Source organism: Chamaea fasciata, unplaced genomic scaffold, assembly GCF_029207755.1.
Source record: "Chamaea fasciata isolate MVZ Bird 193981 ecotype frontalis unplaced genomic scaffold, bChaFas1.0.hap1 SCAF_76, whole genome shotgun sequence".
In the NCBI taxonomy this organism is placed as follows: Eukaryota; Metazoa; Chordata; class Aves; order Passeriformes; family Sylviidae; genus Chamaea; species Chamaea fasciata.
This window is the reverse complement of record NW_027094161.1, coordinates 385,078-406,204: the sequence shown is the minus strand read 5'-3', so window position 1 is coordinate 406,204 and position 21,127 is coordinate 385,078.

The window sequence follows — 21,127 nt, the reverse complement described above, 5'->3', positions numbered from 1 at the left end:
GAACCAAGACTGACACCGACACTGGGACCGGCGCCGGGAGCGCTTCGGAACCGGCACCGGCACCAGGACTGCTCCAGGACTGCGGCCAGAACCCAGACCGGGAGCGCTCCGGGATGGAGACCGAGACCGGCACCGGAACCAGCACCGAGACTGGCACCGCTCCGGGACCAGGACTGCGATTGGCACTGGGAGCACTCCGGGACCAAAAACGGCACCGGCACCGCTCCGACACCGAGACTGAGACCAGGACTGAAACTGGAACCGGCACTGGCACCGAGACTGGCACCGCTCCGGGATCGAGATCGGCACCGCGACCGGAATCAGCACCGGGAGCGCTCCGGGACCGAGACTGAGACCGAGGCCGAAACAGGGACCGGGATCGGACCCGGAATCGCTCCGGGATCGGCTCCAGGATCGCTCCGGGACCGCCGCGTTCGCTGCGGGGAGTTTTGGCCGCGCCCCCGGGCGGGACTGGGAGGGACGGGGAGGTTGCCCTGGGCCGGGCGGGACCGCCTCGGTTCGCATCGTTCCGAGGCGGCCACCCCGGTCCAGATGATCCCAGTTTCTATGGTTCTGATCCAGATGGTCCAGCCTGTGAAATCCCAGTCCATGTGATCCCAGTCCATGTGATCAAGAACTCTCCAAGTTTGATTTACTATCAAACCACATCCCACCCACCCAGCCCCACACAATCCCGATCCCAACATCCGCCCACAAAAATATCCCCAAACCAACTGTACCATTTAGAGTTGTAACCCGTTCATTCTTATCCCATCCCCACTCACGTGGACCACCATGATACCCTGAGGTTGCCAGGTTCAGGTGACGACTTCTGGGATGTGATTCTTGAGTACTGGTATATCTAACAGTGTCTTCAGACCACGGCCACTCAGCTGGCTCCTGGCCATGGGAGTGTGGCAGGATACAGAGAAGTATTAATAATGTTAACATGGTTATTTTGTTTTCATGTCACTTGAAGTGTCCCCTCGGAGTTCTCCTGCAATAGCAAAACACAGAAAAATCTGCCACCTAAGGGCAGAACATTAAAATGATGGAATTATCCAGCGGGTATTTATCCGATGTTCTTTTCCTAAGGCATCAGATGCTATCCACGCAACTTTATTCAGAGAAGTTTTCAACACAAGTGGTACTTCTCCCACCGTAGGGAGGTCTACCAAAACAGGGTGTCCCGGGTCATGAACTGGAGTTTCGGGATCATTTGGTCCTCTTTGTGAGGAGATTAAGCTCAGAGGATTTGGGCAAAAAGCAGTAATTTTGGCGCACCCATTTACCCCCCATCTTTCATTTTCACTTTGCACAGCTTTATGCAACCGGCCATCCCAGCCTCCCTCTTGTGGTTTCAGAAGTCGTCTTAAAAGACCATTAGTCCTTTCTACAATTCCGTTAGCTTGAGGGTAATAGGGAGTGTGAAAAGTCCATTTTATCCCTTCACCTTTTGCCCATTCCTGTACTACTTTAGCAGTAAAGTGTGACCCATTATCAGATTGAATTTCCTGTGGTTTTGGGAAAGTCCCGAACCATATCTGCAATGCTTTAACAGTGTTTTCCCCTGTAGCCCTTTTAAATGCCTCGGCCTGAACTAATCCAGATGTAATCTCAACCCCCACTAACACAAAATGTTTACCTCCTGATTGCTTAAAGGGACCCATGTAATCTACCTGCCATGCATCCCATAAGCCTTTACCTGTCCTCAAGTGTAGTGGGTCATCCTCCAAAGGATGTCTTTCTAGCCGTTTGCGACGCTGCTCACGGGCTGAAATGCAGGTGTTACACATTTCTCTGGTAACGGGCCAAGCCCGGGCATGAGCTTCCTTGGATAAATCTTTTGTACCTGTGTGTTGTCGTTTTACATGCAGCCATTCTAATAAGTGCTCCCAATCTTCAGTGATTTCATCCTTTTTCAGAGGACTTAATTTTGCTAATTCATCAGCTCTGTTATTCCATTCTCCTACTCGATTATCATCTGTCTGGTGAGAGGCTACCCACCCTACAGCAAAATTCCCTTGACTTGCAATTTGTAAAATTTCTTGCCACTTTTCTTTCTGCCACACTGGAATTCTGTTAACTTCCCAATCATTCTGTTGCCAGAAAGACAGCCATTCAGTGCAGCCCTTATATACAGCATAGGAGTCAGTGTAAATACAGACAAGAGAGGTGTTTTGTGCCTCCCTCTGGAAAACACTCCAAACAGCTCTAAGTTCCCCAATTTGGGCACTGCCTTCCCCTTCTGTAATGATCCGCTCTCCAGAAGAAGTGTGCAAAGCTACAGCTCTGTATTTCCACACTTTTCCTTCACGCTTAGCTGAGGCATCAGTAAACCATGAATGTGCTGTTTGCTCAGGGGAGAAGGGAGGGGCTATTTTAAGAACTGAGGCAGGTTTGTCTTGGCTGCTGTTCAGATTCTCTGTGTCTTGTATTGGTAAATTTTTCACAGCGCCTTCAGTAATTGAAAAGATGTTATTAGAATGCTCTATTTGTGCATACCATTTCCTTACTGAGGCTCGTTGTGCTACCCCTTCAGGAGGTGGAGTCCCTGTGATCACTATTTTAATGACTCTAAAGGGACCTCTCAACACAATTGGTTGTTTTCTTGTGATCTTTTCTACTTCTATGAGAGCTTGGGTAACAACAAATAAGCCTTTCTCCCAAGTTGTAAATCTTTTTTCAGCATCTTTCAAGCCACGGGAGTAGAAGCTAACAGGTCTGATTGGGCCTTCAGGACCCCTTTGCCATATATGTACTGACAATCCTGAGGTAGCAAATCCCCATTCTACCTGAAAAGGATCTGCTGGGTGGATAGGGCCTAGGGCCTGATGAGCTGTGGCTTCAAAAATCAACAATTGTAATGCTTCTTCCTGAGAAGGGCTCCAGTCCCATTTTACTCCCTTTCTCAACAAATCATCAAGAGGTCTGGCAATAATTGAAAAATCTGGAATGTGTTTTCTCCAAAATACCAATAGTCCTAGAGCTTGTTGGAGTTCTTTTCTAGATTCAGGCATCTTGATTTGATCTAAAGAAGTTAGGGTGTCTGGTGGGATGCATGTCATACCTCCTTTCCACCAGATGCCTCAAAATTTCACTTCTTGAGAAGGTTTTTGTATTTTTCTGAGGGGATCTGCAAACCAAGGCTTTCTAAGTGGGAAATTATTTTCTGTTGAACATCCTCCACTACTTCTTTTTCTTCCCCTCCCACTAAAATATCATCTATGGACTGGTAAACAGCTACAGTGTCAGGTTTAGATAGTTCTTCTAATTCTTGGGCTAAAGCATGGTGGGCTAAAGTGGGCGAGTGTCGGTACCCTTGGGGTAGACGTGTGAAGGTATATTGCTGTCCCTCCCATGTAAAGGCAAAACGGTCCATATCTTCTTGTTGTATGGGTATCATGAAAAACATGTCTTTAACATCTATTGTTGCCGTAATAGAGTGAGCTTTCTCCTGAATTGATATTATTAATTCAGCTGTATTTGGGACCGCTGCTGTAAGAGGGTCTGTGTTGGCATTAAGCCGTCTGTAATCAACTGTCAGTCTCCACTTTCCATTGGGTTTTTTAACTGGCCAGATTGGTGAGTTAAAAGGGCTGTGAGTGTTAACAATTACTCCTTGATCTTTCAATTCCTGAATGACTGGCTTGATGCCATCTTTAGCACCAGAGGGTAAAGGATATTGTTTCACAGAAGGGATTTTGCTGAACGGTAGGGAAGGAGCTGTTTGTAGCAGCCTGATGTTAAGGCTGGGAGCTCCGAAAGACCAGAGAAAGCCTTCTGAGTCTTCCCATTGTCTCCCAGCAAGTATATCCATCCCTAACAAACTGTCAGGAATGTTTCCGATGACCATTTGGACAGCTATTGGGTTGTCTTCTCCGGGCAGTGTGAGTTTTACTAGAGCGATACTCATAGACTCTGTAGTTCCTAGGGCATTTAAAACACAACATGGTTTTTTGCTGGGAACAAGCCCACACTTTTGGGCGTGTGTGATTTTCAATGCACTGATTTGGGCCCCTGTGTCCACAACAAAAGTTATTAATATTTGTTTGGGGCCAACTATTGCTGTAATCAATATGTCCCCTGTTCTCGGGTCCTTTGTGAGCTTCCTCAAAAACATCCAGTCTCCGTTTCTTCGCTCACTATCGAGAAACGGAGTTTCTAGTTTAAAGGAGGTTGGTGTGTTTCACTTCCCTGAAGCGGGGAGAGAGCATGCTGTGTCTCATTGCTTAAAACCTGTGTTGGGGAATGTTGTGGCTGGTTGCCCAAGGCTTGTGGAAGAGGAGGTGCACTGGGTTGTTGGTTGGATGATTCCCACACAATAGGTTTGGGACAGGGCCAATTGGAAATTATTTTAGCCAATTTATCATACGGCAATTTATCCATTACTTCTCGTGGAACTCCCCTTTTCAGCCCTAGCAACCACAGCTGCTGCCGGCTGGAAATTTGTTTTCCCTTTTCTGGTTTTTCATTAGGAGAAGCAATGTGCCTGACTCCTCTGGGTTTTTCTGGTTTGTCCTCTGAGTACTTCACTGGTCCATATTTTCTACTGTAATTTACTAACTCCTCTGCTACCTCACTCCATGTCCAAAGTTTATAACTGCTGTTAGATTGTGTGCTAGGAGTTGTAAAAGGTGAGGAGTCAGTGGAGTCAGTGGAACCAGTTTGATCTCTTGTGTGTCTGAGAAATCTTTCAAGTCTATCTACCGAGGAGATAGATGCTATTGTTTTTTGAAGAAAAATTGCTGTTGGTTTAAGAGACTCTGGCAAACCTCAAATGAAGGGGGTCATAATCTCAGGTTTGACAGGCTGTTGCATTGGCGACTCATAGCCAGAGATTCATTTTCTTTCCTGTATCATTTGCAAGCATGCAGCTTTGTGTATGTTTTCTAGGAGTTGGTCTGAGGTGCCGACTCTTGCCAGAGGGTCGCCCGTCTCTAGGGGGTTTAACCCCCCTGCCCAGTGAGCTGCACACTGTGTCAGGGAGCATGGAGCATGTGTGTTTCCTGTTGTTAAGAAAACTCCATGTCCCCAGTAGCCACTTGCTTCCTGTTCACTTAATTTAATTTGGTCGCCCCCTGTGAGGGAAACTCTGAAAACATACTCCATCTCCGATTCACTAGAGAGGCGGGAGTATTCTTTCTTTAATTTAGCTAATTCAGTGGCTGTGTATGGTATTTCTTTGGTGGTTATGTGGGGATCATGATCCTCTTCATTTATATAATTATATTCGGTTTTAATGAGAGGTCTCAAGTTGGAATAACAGTGCTCCCCACAATTTTGCATGTGTACTAATTCTTTCTGAGGGTATATTTGTTTCATTTTGTATGTCTCCTTTCCTTCTATTTCTGTGGGTAAACCTGCAGATTTTAAATTTTTGCTTCGCTCTTCTGCAAGAGAAATCTGCAGCAAATAATTCTGATTTCTTTCCTGTTCTAATTGTTTTTGCAAAGCTTCTACCAAATTCTGCAGGGATTCTATGACTGCTTTTTCTTCACTCACCCGTTCAAAACGGGTTTCTATGGCTGCCAAAAGACAGGCCCCCAAAACTGAGCAAAGAATGGTTTTATTTCTGCCCAGTTTGTATCTAGCATCATGTTGCAAAGAATATATTCTATCTACAATCTTTTCAAAGTTAAACCAATTATTCTGTGCCCACCTTTCTCCGTCTGGAGAAGGTCTAGCACCATGTTTGGCTAGCAAAGCATAAAATGCATTCTTATCTTTTTCACTCATTTTGTGCAGGGACCAAAACCACTCTCAGGGAGGTACGCTTCAAGTTACACCAAAGGCACAGCTAAAACTGTGTTTCCCTTTGCTTCCCTGGAATGGGCGAGGAGACCAAAACTGCCTGGGAGGTTCACCTTAGTTCCAAAGAGTTGTCTCCTCAATGACACCAAGCAGCCCAAAACACACAAAAACTAACTACAGTCCCATCTTTTGCACAATGAGATCCTTTTGTGAAATCCTGATGACAGGGAGTGCTATACGCCTGGGTGTGTACAGTGTGCGGGAATTTTCCCTGGCCCCCCTTGCTTTCTAACAGCGCTCACCCAAGTGGCGTGCTAGGTGCGGCTGAGACGAGGGTCCTTCCCCTGTTACAAGCTATACAGAACCCGCAACCCCTCTGTCCATCAAGATCCTGACCGTGACGCCCATTTCATGTCAGGGTCCACAAATATATGCAGGGAACCTGATGGTTTGTTTTAGGGATCTCAGAGCGCAAAAGACACAGCAGGGAACAACTCAGTTTACTCCATCAAAAATGCACCTTTATTTAGTGCCAACAAATGCCATAGTGGGGAGAGAAATAAAAAATAGTAGGAAAGAGAGAGAAAGAGGGGAAGGGGATTATAGCTATGAACGTGGAGGGTCGAGTCTTCGACGCCTAATGATGCCTATAGACGCGATCTTCTCCAGTGGGGTGATCACAAAAGTGAGCGGGGGTCTCCGGAGGTTTTATAGGTTGGTCAAAGCGGGAAGCAAAGCAAGGGGCACAGAGCCAAAGCGGGAGCCAGCTGTGTAAAGGCTGAGTGCTCAGGAACAAGCTGCAAACCGTACCTCCAGTACGGACAGACCAGTTTGGACAGGCAGCCTTGGCTCAGTCCACTGTGACCAGTTCCATTGTTCTTGCACTCCGCTCTCATGGAGATGCATACCAGTCCTCCGAGACTTGGCAAGCGTTCCACCTCAGCCAGGCCAGGGGCTGCTTTCAGAGCCTGGGGTCTCAGTCCTCAATCATTGGAGACAGTCGTGAGGCATATCACATCCTTGGACAGACTCTGACAGCTTCCTGTCATGGGCAGAGTGGGAGCTTCAGGCAAAAGCTTCATTTCTTCACTGGAGAAACTCCTGCTGAGTCATGAGGTGGAGAAATGACACCCAACAGACACCATGGATCCTCAAACCCCTCCAGGATGCCTGACTTTTCAAATTCCATCTAAGAGAGGAGACTGGGAGTGGCTGGATCCAATCCTAGTCCCAGACTTTGTCAAAGGTTTACGTATAAAAGACTGGACAGGTGGAATTGAACTGCAATGCAATTTGTCCCCCAGGATTACCGATTCAATACCAGATATATTTCCATAAATGCAGCTATGATTGATTCTGATCAGGATTAGACAGAAAGATTTATTTACACAACAGAGCAAATAGAAAAAAGAGAGTTATTTACTCCACAGTATAGGAGCTGTAACAATTATATAGAATATAGTGCTCTAGGAAGCAATTTTGAAGTAAATAGGGCCTTGTTGGACTTGTTTGAGCCCATTCCAGGCAGAGCCTCCTGCTCCATGAGGAACTGCCTTTCCTGTGCCATGACCAGGGCAGGTCCCGCTGCAGGAAAAGCCCCAGGCCAAGCCAACACAACGAAGGGCTCGGGCACAAGTGCAGAGTGCCGTGCTGGGAGCTGTGCCAGGGAGAGCCTGAGGCACCAAAGGCACCTTGGCGGCAGCAGCTGCTTCCAGACCATGGCCAGAAGCCTCCCTTGGCAGCCCGGCCTGCTGGCCCCCACTGCACAGCTGCTGCTTCAGGGCTCATTTCTGCCTGGGCTCTGCCCCAGCCCGCAGAGTGACACCTCAGCCCTGACTCTGGCACAGCCGCTGTGCCTGAGCCCTGCAAAGCCTCAAGGTCACCTGTGCCTCCCTGGCTCTGGCAGCCCCTGGGGCAGGGGGGGAAAGGCCAGAGAAGGGGCTGGCTTTGGCTGCTGGATGTGGGCTCCAGCAGAGACAAGGAGGAGTCAAGGGAGTGGATGGAGTCCAGCCAGCAGCCCCTTCTCCCCATGCAATCCTGGAATGGTTGGGATGGGAAGAGCTCTGCAGTGCTCATCTCATCCAAACGCCTGCGATGAGCAGGGACATCTTTCACCGGATCAGGTTTTTCAGAGCCCTGTCCCAGCTGGACCTGAATGTTTCCAGGGAGGGGGCATTGACCAGCTCTCTGGGAAAGCCTGTCCTGGTGGATCACCAGCCTCATCCTCAGAAATTTCTTCCTTATCTCTCCGCATCTGAACCTCCCTTCCTTCAGTTTAAAACCAGCACCCTTTGTCCTATTGGGACAGGCCCTCCTAAAACCTTTGTCCACCATTGCATTCCCAATGAGCCAGGTTTCCGTGGCAATTGCCGGGACAGGTGACCCAGGTGTGCTGTCCCAGTGAGGGCTGCCATGGAACCAGTGCCCAGCACTGCCCCTTTCTGTCTGGCTGAGCTGCCTTTGGCCCTGGCAGCGGCGTTTGCTGCTGGTTCCGCGGCGCCTGAGCAGCCGGCGCGGCACAGGGCAGGTGGCCGTGGCACAGCCCCCAGCAAGGGATCCCCTCTGGCTCTGGCCACTGACACCAGCCCTGGGCAAGGGGCCCAGGCACTGGGCTCAGGGCACTGTCCATGGCCACAGCCCCTTGCCATGGCCCCGGGCAGCTTGGGATGATGATCCAGCCTCCCTCCTGGCCCAGGCCTGGGCTGCAGCGCCCTTCCCCACAGCCTGTGTGCACAGAAGCACTTCCAGGGCTCTCTGCATTTCCCTTGCCCTCACTCTTGCCTCACTCACACACCTCCCAACAACCCACCTGGAGCTTTGACTTGCAAGGAGTTCAAAGCTTGTCTGTCCTTGAGGAGTTGGTCTAATTCTGCCTCCAGCCGACTCTAAATTTTTGTTTATCGTACATCTTCGTTGGTGTCTAAAACATTCCTTGCATGGTTCTGCCTTGGGGAAGGGGAACCTCCTTGGTGACACCTTGGGCTTGCCACAAATTGAGGAGATTGTTTGGAACTTAGGAGGTTTTGATTGCTAAGAAAGGAAGAAAACCTCTCTTTGTCTGAGTGAACCCAGTTCTCTGAGCAAAGCAGGTCCCAGGTGAGTGAGGAGAGGCAGGATGGGGTTAGGGAATGTGGAGCATGGTTGTCCAAAGTGGATCAGACCTCAAGGCACAGCTCCTCTGACCAGGCCAGACTTCCTTAGGAGAGACCCTGGATCAGTATCAGTCACTTGAATGCTGCAATGACCTCTGCTCTCAAGAGAAAAATACCCCCTTTGAAAAGAAGAGTGTTGATTCCTTCGACGCTCTTTGAAATATTTCTCCATAACTCTAGGAAAAAAGACTTCCTAAGGAACTGCACCAGGCCAGAAGGAAATCAAGGCACAGCCGTGGTTTGTCAGGACTTGCTTTCTCCTAATGAGCCCAGTGATGCATTTGGTGCTGAGCCCTGGAACCTCAGGGCCTGAGAAGAGATTGCACAAACCTTTCCAGGAGTCAAAGTCAGAGGAAAAACCCAAAGTGTCTGGAAGCATTAAAGGGTCACCCTGTGGTCCATCCCCAACACAGGTTCCTCATGGAGTCCTTAGAGGAGAGAACTGGAGGCCAGGATTGCACCAAAACCTCTCAGAGACTCAGTGTGGGAAGGAAAAACCCAAAGTACCTTAAACACCCTGAGTATCTCAAAGCATTAATGAGCCCCACTGAGTGTCAATGCACAGCTCTCAAGGGACTCCTTAAAGCAGATAATTGGGGCCATGATTGCACAAACCTCTCAGAGACTCAGTGGCAAAAAGAAGTGCTTAAATGACCCCGATTACCTTGAAGCATGAATGAGCTCCACCGAGTGTTGTTACTGAGTAAAAATCTCAAGAGACTGATTAGAGCAAATAATTGGAGGCCACGAGTGCACAAACCTCTCAGACTCAGTGTCAAAAAAAAGTCCTTGAATAAACCTTGAGTAGCCGGAATTACTGATGAGCCCCACTGAGTGCTTTTACTGATTGAGAATCTCAAAGGACTTGTTAAAGTAGATAATTTGGGCAACAATGGCACAAACCTTTCACAAAGTCAGTTTTAAAAGGGAAGCATCAAGTACCTTTAAAAACCTGAAGTGCTTTGAAGCATTAATGAGTGCACTGAGTGTCATTACTGACAAAGCCTCTCAAGGGACTAATTAAAGCAGATAACTGGAGGCCGTGATTGCACAGACCTCTCTGAGACTCCAAGGCAAAAGCAAAGCCCTAAGTCCTTTGAAAAGCCTGCAGTCCCTGGGAGCATTAAGGAGCCCCCAGGGCCATTCCTGACCAAGGCTCCCCAGGGACTCCTTCCAGCACATCCTTGAGGCCACTGGGATGGGAGGGGGATGCCGAGGGCAGGACAAGGGGCTGACAGTGCCCAGCCTTGCCGGGGCTGTGCCAGAAGGCCCCAGGGCCTCAGGACAAGGTGACTCCTCACGGCCCTTGGTGGCACAGAGGCTGCTGTGGCCCAGGGCACCAAGACTTGGCTTCTCTTTGTCCCCACGTGTCATCACTGCCTGCAGTTCTCTGCTCTGGCTGGGGCCTGGGGACACTTTCTCTGTCGTGTCCCTCAGCGGGACCCAGTAAAACTTCAAGAAACTTTGGAGCTGGATTCTGACTTTGAATTCTTGAGAGGTTTCTCCAGCTCCCTCTCAGGGACTGATGTTCAGGGCCTCAGCACAAGCCTGGAGAGGGTCACTCAAGCCCTTGTGCCGTGTCTGTGCTGCTGAGCTGGGCCGGGCTCCTGGCACAGAGGCAGCTCCTGGCAAGGGCAGCGCTGCAGAGAGACAGCTCTGCCCAGGAGCAGCTCCTGTGCCCAGCCCAGCAGGGCTGGGGCACTGCCTGCAGCCACCCCGGGCACAGCACACAGGCACAGAGGGCTTCAACTCAGCCTGGGCTGGCAGCACAGAGCAGAGCTCACTGAGGGCTCACTGGGGGACAAATCCTCGCAGCGTTAGGAAGAGTCACTCCCAGGCTGGGGGAAGAGAAGCTGCAGCTCCTGCAGGGATCTCCTGAAGCTGGCACATCCCACAGCTTTAAGGCCCTTCCAGGAGGACTCTCAGCGTGGCTGCAGAGCAGGCATGTGGCCCCAGGGCAGGGCTGGGTGTCCCTGCTGCAGCCCCCGAGGCACAGCACAGGGCAGCTCCCTGTTGCCGGGCTCTGCTGCAGGGCTGAGCAGCCGGGGCTGCAGCCAGGGGTGCCCAGGGCTGTCGTGCAGAGCAGGGTCCTGCAGCCCAGGGCGCTGCGCTGGGCCAGGGACCCTGCTGCCTGCCAGGGACAGCTCTCAGCTGGCCCGGGGAGCTGCTGCCAGCGCTGGGGAGAAGCTGTGGGGGGAAGGAGCCACCCTGAGCAGGGCAGGTGCTGCTGCTGAGAGGGGCTGTGTGGGGCAGGGCTGCGCCCAGCTCCAGACCAGCCTGGGCACAGCTCCGGGGGACACTTGCCAAAGGAAGCTAAGCCTGGTATTGCTGCAAAGACCAGGAGCTTTCCTGAGAGTGTTTTCAATTTCCTGCTTGGAGAAGGATGGGAAAGTTGGGGTGATGACAAAAACATTTTTGCTTTTGATGCATTTTTCATTTATTCGTAGCTCTGTCAACTACTATTATGTAGTTATAAAACTATTATCTTTAATCAACTCTATTCAACTACTATGACTCTATTCAACTACTTTTATATACTTGTATTACTATAATCTTTAATTAACTCTACAACATTTCCTACCCTTTATCTTAGATTTTAGAACAATAAGCTTCAAAATATATTCCTGAAATACTGCCCAGTCTTATTGTCAGGAAGTGGACCTACAAGATGAACATTTTGTTTTTAAACCAGAGTGTGAGCAGTCAGAAAAAAAAGTGGCACAAAGAAGCCCTTGGACCTACTCCAATGGGTTGACCCAGGGGTTTGTAGCTGTGGATACTGAATTTCCTATTCGATGTTTCTGTTAAATATCCTAATTAATCAACCTCTAATAAATTGTTGAAATCAGGGGCTGGGTGTTCCTCATTCCCACTGAGACACCTGGAAGTTTCCAAGAAAGGTCTGGTTTTTACTTCACTGTTGTAACGCTGTTGCAAGGGTTTTTTTTCTCTTCTGATTATAGGCAAAAGAGGATGAGTGAAGCAGAACAGGAATTGTAATCACAGAACCACAGAACATTCTGAGTTGAAAGGGACACCTAGGATCATCAGAGTCATGTTTAATCATTTACAGAGACTCCTGATTTGTAACTTTGGGTGGTCAGTCTCTCTGCTGGGAGCCTCCTAAAGGGCCTTCAGCCACTCCTCAGCCCTCAGCAGCAGCAGCAGCATCCCCTTTGCAGGGCCCAGCAGGGCTCTCCTGAGCTGCCCTTGCCCAGCTGCAGACAGACCCTGCCCCAGGCCGGGCCCTGCAGACAGGCAGGTTTCTGTAGGGCTGGGCCCAGGGCGCAGAGGGTGGGATGGGCTCTGTGAGCACTGGCAGGGACAAGGCTCCTCTCAGGAGGGAAATGTCCAGGCCCAGGGAGAGGCTCAGGGAAGGAGAGGGGGCTGAACAGAGCAGTGCTGGGGGCAGGAGGGCACTGTGGGTGTGTGGGAGGTGCTGTGCACAGCTGGGCACGGGAACACTGTCCTGAGTGCCTGGCTGTGTCTGCCCTGCCCTCCCAGGCACAGCCCCACAACATCCTCTCTTGGTTCTGCCCTCCCCTGATACTGTCACTGTCATCTGGTGCTCTCAGGGAGGCTCTGGCATTTGCAGCAGCTGAGCCAGGCACTGCCCTTGGGATTCTTGCCAGGCAGCTGTGTCCATGGGAATGGGGTGTCCGAGCTTCCCTGTGAGCTGTGTGGCTGTGGGCAAAGCAGTCCATGGGAAAGGGGAATGAGCTGAGCCCCCTCCCTGAGATCCCATCATGGGCACACCCGGGGATCTCCTTGCTGCGTCCTTCCAAGCTCTGAGCTGCCCTCCTGCCTGCAGATCTGTGCCAGAGCCTCTGGCAGTTCCCTGAATGTGCCACGGGGAAGTGCAGGGATGCCACAGCTGAGGAAATGCTGTTGGGTTTGCCAAGGGAGCTGTGAGTGTCCTTGGCAGAAGGGGGTGCTGAGGACCTTGCCCAGAGACCTTTGGAGAGGGCGAGACATTCAGGGATCCCTCTGCTCTGGGCAAGGTCTGGTGCAGCAGAAATGCTGGGGATTTCTGACCTCAGTATACCAGGAATGATGTGTGGGCAGGAAAATAATGCCTATAATTCCTTCCTGTTTTCCATGCCCTTTAGAAGTGGGAGTGAAGATGGCAACAAGCCTTTCTGCATTAGGAGTGATTCCACTGACAAATCCTGAATATCCAGGCTTGTCCCTCTGCCACATGGCCAAAAACCCAGGGCAGCGGGGCAGGGACGGCTCCTGGAGAGCCCCCATGCACAGGCCTGGCTGCTCCTGGCACACTCAGACAGCACAACTGGAGCTCAGGCAGGGACCTGGGTGAAGGTTTTCCCGGAGCAGGAACAAGGGTGGGTGAATCACAGTGGGACAGTCTACAGGGAATGACCCATGTTTGGCTCAAAGCAGCCTGTCCTGACTTGTCACTATCCTTTATCCGTGAACACGTCCCCATGTGCAGCCACAGCAAATGTCCAACAGCAGCTCCATCAGCCGCTTCCCTCCTGCTGGCATTGGCAGACACGCGGCAGCTGCAGCTCCTGCACTTCTGCCTCTTCCTGGGCATCTCCCTGGCTGCCCTCCTGGGCCACGGCCTCATCATCAGTGCCATAGCTTGCGGCCACCACCTGCACAGCCCCATGTTCTTCTTCCTGCTCAACCTGGCCCTCAGCGACCTGGGCTCCATCTGCACCACTGTCCGCAAAGCCATGCACAATTCCCTCTGGGACACCAGGACCATCTCCTACACGGGAGGTGCTGCACGGCTCTTTTTCTTTCTGTTCTTCATGTCAGCAGAGTATTTGCTCCTGACCATCATGTGCTATGACCGCTATGTGTCCATCTGCAGACCCCTGCACTACGGGACCCTCCTGGGCAGCAGAGCTTGTGCCCACATGGCAGCAGCTGCCGGGGCCAGTGCCTTTCTCAATGCTCTCATGCACACGGCCAATACATTTTCCCTGCCCCTGTGCCATGGCAATGCCCTGGGCCAGTTCTTCCACAAGGTTCACCAGATCCTCAAGCTCTCCTAGTCCAACTACTGCTTCAGGGAGTTTGGGTTCATTGGTTTTTCCATCTTTTTAGGATTATGTTGTTTGTGTTCATTGTTTTCTCCTCTGTGCAGATCTTCAGGGCCGTGCTGAGGATCCCCTCTGAGCAGGGATGACGTCACAAAGCCTTCTCCACCTGCCTCCATCACCTGGCCGTGGTCTCCCTGTTCCTCAGCACCGTCATGTTTGCTCACCTGAAGCCCCCCTCCATCTCCTCCCCATCCCCGGATCTGGCCCTGTCAGTTCTGTTCTCGCTGGTGCCTCCAGCCATGAACCCCCTCATCTGCAGCCTGAGGAAGCAGGAGCTCGAGGCTACAGAGTGGAAGACTGATGGCTGGATGGTTTCCCAAACGTTAAACTGCTGGCCAGTTTCTCAAAATCACTTGTCATAAAAGTCATTTTTGATACCTCTTGTTGCTTTACTTTGGAGGTTCTTTTCCTTTGTTTTACTTTTGTAATATTGTCCACAAAGCAGTGTCACTGTTTGTGCCATTTCTCATTTTGTTTGTCTCCACCTTCCCTGTGGCCACAGACTGTGTCAATGAGGGGCTGCACTCCTGGTGGCTTTAAAGGAACCCAAGGATCTGGCAGGCAAGTTTTCTGCAGAGATCCCCCTTTGGTTCTCTTCTCTGGATGAGAGCTGGGGGCAGATCAGTGCTGGCACAGCAGCTGTGCCCAGGAGCAGCAGCCCTTGGTGTTGGCAGCGCTGCTCCCGTGGCCCTGCCCCGCTGCCCTCCTGGCCCTGGTGTTGCTGTAGGGCCGGAGTGCTCTCGGCGCCGGGCACAGGGCTGGGGCTGGCAGTGCCGGGGCTGCAGCAGGGACAGGCCATGGGCTCCGCTGGGGCAGCGCTGACGCCTCAGGGCAGGGCCTCGCTGCTCCAGGCTCCTTGCCCAGGCTCTCTCCAGAACACGCCCAGGCCCAATGCTGTGCACGGAAAAGCCCCGTGAGCAGCCCCAGGGTGGCCGTGGGCAGGCTGGGGGCAAACAGCCCGGCTGGGGCTCTGCAGGGTCCCTGGGGGAGACGGGAAGGAGCAGCAGAGCCGGGGCTGATCCATCCCCACTGTGCTAGACACCCCCGGGCAGCGTCCCAGAGCGTCCTCATGCACCTGCCAACAACATCCCCCCTCTGCAGCCCTGGCCTCTCTCCCAGCTCACACGGGGGCCGCATCCTTGCAGGCACAGACACGGCAGCTCTGGCTCAGGAGCCCCTGTTTGCAGTGCCCAGAGCAGGCCTGAGCACCCCCATGGTGTTGGTGTGGGGAGATGAACCTGAGGGAGCACAAATGCCATCAGCCCCTGGGGCCAGGAAGGGCTGGGCGACAGGAGGGAAACCACTCAGTTCTGTCGTGGCCTCTGAAGTCAGCCAGAAAGTTTGTTCCCATCAGCTGGGAGTTTCCTGTGCCACTGCAGATGTTGTTGCTCAGAGCCAAGCGCTGCCTGGCAGCCATCCCCAAATTGCCCTGAGCATTTCCTTTGCTTCACCCTGGCTTTCTTTTCCTGGTACAAATTTCTCCCTATTGCCCATCCCTGCTCTCTCCCCAGCAAACAGCCCATCCCTGGTTGCCCTTTCCTCTCTGGGCCCACTCCCCATTTCACTTCCTGAGTTGGCATCATGGGAACATCCCTTGGGGTGCAGGATCATGCTCCAAGTGCTTCAGGAATTGTCTGCAGGCTCCTGCAGTGCCTTGTGCTGCTCCCTTGCCAGAGGCACCACAGGCCAGGGGGGCACGTGTGGGCTGGTGTGTCTGGCTGTGGGGCTCCCTGTTCTGGGCCATGAGGAGGAGCTGCAGAGGCTCTGCAGGACTGACAGGATGGGCCTTGGGGCTGTGAGGAGAAGCTGAGGGACCTGGGCTGCTGCACCTTCTGGAGAGGAGGCCCAGGCCTCATCCTGCAACTGCTGCAAGGCTGGTTTCAGAGAATCACGGAATCAGCAAGGTTGGAAAAGACCTTGGACATCATCAAGTCCAACCTGTGCCCTGACACCACCTTGTCTCCCCTGAGCCTCGTCTTCTCCAGGATGAACAGCCCCAGACCCCTCAGCTGCTCCTCACAGGACTTGTGCTCCAGACCCCTCAGCACCCTTGTTGCCCTTCTCTGGACACGCTCCAGCCCCTCCATGTCCTTCCTAAACTGGGGGGCCCAGAACTGGGCGCAGCACTCGAGGTGCTGCCCAACCAGTGCCGAGCACAGGGGAAGAATCACTGCCCTGCTCCTGCTGGCCACACCATTCCTGATCCGTAGGAGTGCCAGGGGCTGGGTGAGGGAAATGGTGGGGAGGGGGTGGGACAAAGTCGGATTGATTGTGAGCCATGAAGGGTCTTGATTTTTCATATCTATTCAGACTGCATTAGAATGTGTTGGGGGTCAATATCATTTGGCCATTGCTGATATCAGTCTACAAACAGGATCATGAAACAGGTCAAAACAGTTCTCTCTGCCTTGTTTTCTATACATTATATTCACTTTGAATACACTTCTGAAATCTCTATAATTGACCACAGAAGAATTGAAAGCTTAAAATATTTCCAGGGGCTTTTCTTGTTTGAGTGTTTTGAACAAATATTGATGAGCCTTTCTCACTGAATTCCTGAACTGAAGAGCTCAAGAAAGAAGAGGCCCCTGCAGTAGTAAAATTCATCATCAGCCTGCAAGGGGCTGAAGATCCATCCTCATCAGAGCAGGAATGAACAGAAATGGGCACAGCTTTCTGGCTGCCCCAGCTTGGGGATGGGCCCTGGGCCTGGAGCAGGAGCAGCTCTGCAGGGCCCCAAGGCTGGCGCTGTTGTGCTGGCCTGGGCAGATGGGATGGCAGCAGGGGCTGCAGAGCTCTCAGGACCTCAGGGACAGGGGAGCAGGGCACACAGGAAGCCTCTTCTGCCTTGGCCCAGCACCTTCCCCATGGCTGGGGCTGAGTCCTCTCTGAGCTGCAGCTGCTGCTGTGCCCTTGCGAGGGGCTGAGGCCGTGGGGCCCCTGCCCAGAGCCGCCTGCCCTGAGCAGAGCTGTGGGGCCAGAGGTGGCTGGGCTGTGCTGGGGAGAGACCCCTGGTGCTGCAGAGAGCTCAGGGCAGCTGGCAGAGCTTGCAGGGAGCTGGGCTGGGCTGAGAGAGCCTGACCCAGAAACCATCAGTGTCCATCTCAGCCTGTGTGAGCGTGCAGGGGCAGGACTCAGGCCAGCCCTTGTGGGGCAGGGCCAGCGCCTGTGGAAGGCATTGAAAACAGGCAAGTGCCCCACAGAGGAGGCTGCTCTGTGCCCTTGGTGGCATGGACAGAGCAGGGAGGGGGCCAGGACATTTGTCACCAATGCCAGCCTCTGTCCCCAGGCATTGCCAGCCCCGGCTGCTCAGCCCAGGTTTGCGGGGCAGTTTGGCGCTGGCCCAGCTCCATCCTCCCGTGGGGCTCAGGGCCTGTTCCTGGCCATGGCCAGCCCTGCCCGGCCTCTCTGCTGGCCCAGAGCCCGGCAGAGCCTGGGGCAGGGCTGTCTGTGCAGGCCCACAGGGGCCACGGGCTGTGCAGGAGCTGGCAGAGGCTGCCCAGCAGGGAGGCCATGGGGCACAGAGCCCCAAGGCTGCTGTGGGCACCACGGCACAGGGGCCGTTCCCCCCCGCAGTGCTCCTGTCCCGCGCGGGGGCTGTGGCACCGTGGCTGGCCCAGGGCGGCACAAAGGGGCCACGCGGCCGCTGCCGGGGCTGACAGCAAGGCCAGGCACACGCGAGGAATTGCTGGGCATCGCCTGCGCTGGGCAGGGCTGACTGTGCCAAAGGCACAGCTCAGCTGCCCTTGGTGGCTGCAGGAAAAGTCCAGAGCCCAAAGAGCCTCCATGGCTGTGCTGGAGACCAGGGCTTGGGGAGGGAAAGGCAGGGCTGCTGCGGGATGGGCAGGGGATTGAATTCCAGCACTCATCCTGTTCTCTGATGATCCTGGCACCATGCTGGTCCCTGTTTCAGCCTGGAGCAGAGCAGATGTTTATGGGACAGGAGCCCTCTGGGGCTCTCCGGGACATGCACCTTGCAAGGTGCGCTGCTCCCCCTACAGCTGTTCTCTGAGAGATGCCAATCCCAGCTCGGCACCTCGGGGCACAAGTGGCACCGCCTGTTCATGCACACACAGCTGATGTCTGCCTGGAAAGGGGCACAGGTTTTCGTACTTGTGCATTTCATAATATACAAGCATATTTTTATTATCTGGGTCGTTTGAGTAGTTGAGGAAATGGCAAAGTTTTCCCACCAGAAATTTCCTGGATCTACTATATTCTTCTACTGATGGCATAACAAGAAATACTGCTCTTCTCTAGTTGTGTCAAAAAGATTCCGTTTATTATTTTCTTCACCTATTCCTTCTGGTGTTTCTAGCTCTCCTGTTTCAATTGCCATGACTAAGGACATTTCTTTACTAGACCAGCTGGATCTATGTCCTTCCCGAGTCTCCCTGATTTCCTCCTCCAGACACTCTCTGGTCATTCAAGTGCCTCTCAACTGACTGGTTTCATGCTTTGATCTTCAGGGAGTTGCCCAATCTCTCTGAAGTTCACAGAAGTATCGTATCAGTCAACATCTTAAGTGTGTTTGTATCTATCACAGAATTTCCTTTTCGTATGTCTTTGTCGAAAACTCTTCCTGCATGGAAAGCCCTTGGGGATGGTGGACATGTCAGATGCTGCTGGGACATCACAGAGAGCTGAGGGAAGAGCTGGGATGCTTATTAAACTGTATGGTGTTCAAATTCTGTTTGTTGGCAAGAAACCTTTCTGTGCCTCTGAGTCTCACCAGGCCCGGAGCCCCAAAGGACACAAACCTGGTGAGTTGTGGTTCCCACTCCGGTGGCACTTGCACCTTGGCTCTGCACAGGAGAGCTCTTCATCCACTTGTTCTCTTTTCCTTCCTCTAGGCATGGAGGGAGCTCCTGTCTTCAGCGTGTGCAAAAAACAAATCTGGCCAGAATCGGGGCAGGGAGGCTTTGGGGAGACCTTGGGATCTGTGCTGGGCACAGGAGGTCTTTTCCATTGGTCTGAGAGTGTCTGCTGTGGAAAGTGGATGTTAATACCCAGCAGAGAAATGACTTTTGCATTTTACGCAGCTGTGCCTTCCCCTGGGTTTGTGTGCTGACAAGAAATGAACATCCCTCTGTGTCTCAGGCAGCTCCTCCAAGGAAAGCAGGTGGGAATTGGAGCCAAGGAGCTGAAAGCTGCAGGTGCAGCCTGGGGTGGAAGGAGCTCAGATTTGTACAAGGCTGCTCTGAGTCCCAGGGCTTGGATGGGGGAAATGGTGGGGTGGGGGTAGGGACAGAGTCTGATTGATTGTCAGTCAGGAAGGGCCTTGATTTTCATAGCTATTCAAAGTGAATTAGAAGGTACTTGTGATTTATTAAAAAAATATGAATATCGAGCTAATACTGATATCCAACTGAGGGGGACAAAAACTTTCTAACAGTTTAAAGTTAGAAAGTGTATGTCTGTTGCAGCACCGGGCGGCATGCGGGGTGGCTCCCAAATACACACCGCAATTTACAGACAATCACAGAGTCCTTTTATTTACAAAGATGTTGAATACCCAAAACACAAATGCGTACTCAGAGCCCCCCCCCCCCCCCCATCCCATTCTCCGCTTAGTATGGTAACTAGCCAAAAAACAATTAAGCATGCTAGTTTGGCCTTTGAAATGGGTCGGTGCTCCTTTTCAAGGGGAGGGGGGCTTAAAATAAAAAAGTAAGATGAGTCATCCTTGCTCTGAACTTTCTACCTTTTCAATGCAAATGTGACAAATGAGCTCTGGTAGGACTCCCATTTCTCCAGGTGCATGACTTTCAATGGGTTTCTGAATAGGGAGTTTCTGTAATCGTCTTGTGCTCCTAAATCTATTTATCAGGTTCTCTGTTCTTCATTACAAACCCAGCTAAGCAAAACATAAAGTTGACAAGCAATCAGTTATTGAGGCCTGGGAAAGTTAATTCAAATCTGGTTTCCCTTAACTAACCACAAACTTTTAATTTTTAGCAAACTTTAATTAATTCCTACAAAGCTTATCTCTAACTAAAATCTTAACCTCTCTAAAATCCTTAATTCTTTAAAGTCTATGTCTCACTTGGATTCAATGCCAATTGGAGATTGCACATATCAGTGTATTAATAGGGAATAAAACCTCTAAACAGGACCATAAAAATCTTTTCTCAGTGTCCTTTAAAATATTATACATTCACCTGGAGGACAGTTCTAAAATCTGTCCAATTAACCAGAAAAATTTGAAAACTTAAATCAAATTATTCCCCGAGGCTTGGCCTGTTAACGTGTTCTGAATGTTGATGGAGCCCTGGGCCACTGAATTCCTGAACTGAAGAGCTGAAGGCTGAACAAGCCTCTGGAGAAGTCCAACCCAGCAGCAGCCTCCAAGTGTCTGAGGGAGGGTGTCACAGCTCCCACTGAGGCCACCCCTGCCCAGAGACCGTGGGGGAATGGGCAGACAAGGAGAGCGTCCCTGGGGCTGGGCAAGCAGAACTCAGAGGCACCAGCGGGTCCAGGTGGGAAACGGAGCGTGGGATGTGGCTGTGAAAGCCCTGCCTGGGCTGTGCCAAGCAGGACAGAGAAGCCCTGAGCCCCAACCCCCAAACAACTCTCTCCGTGAGACATTGCAAAGGAATTACAATTGTTTGTGTACTCTGAGTTGGAAACAGTGGAGAAGTACCAACAAGAGATTCTCAGAAGCTTAAAACAACAAAACAGCCTTTACTGGCAACTTTAGAGAATCAGGGAAACTTGAGCAAAAGCTTTACTATGACATTCAGTCAACAAAAAAACACTGCTCAAAGCGTTAACTTGGCCCATTCAACTTAACAGACTGGAAGCCTGCTCAATTTTAAGTTAAGCAAAATTTGCAAGAAGAGGGAATTAGAAGAGGAAGACAGAAAGAGAGAAAGACAAATAAAATATAGAGAGATAGAGAGAGAGATAGAGAGAAGAACACACCCTGCTACCAGCTCCTGGATTCCAGCAGTGTTCAGACAGAAATTCCAAGAGGAGCTAGGGTCAACGTGTGTGCTTGCCTTGTGGTCAGCCTAAAATACCCCTTGGTCTTCCTGGGCCCCTCCCCCAGATGGGACTTTGGGTCATCTGGTCACTCAGGAGCTGGGCTGGGGGCTGCAGAGGTGGGTGTGGAGCATTGCCTTTGGTGTGCCAGGGATTGGCAGACAC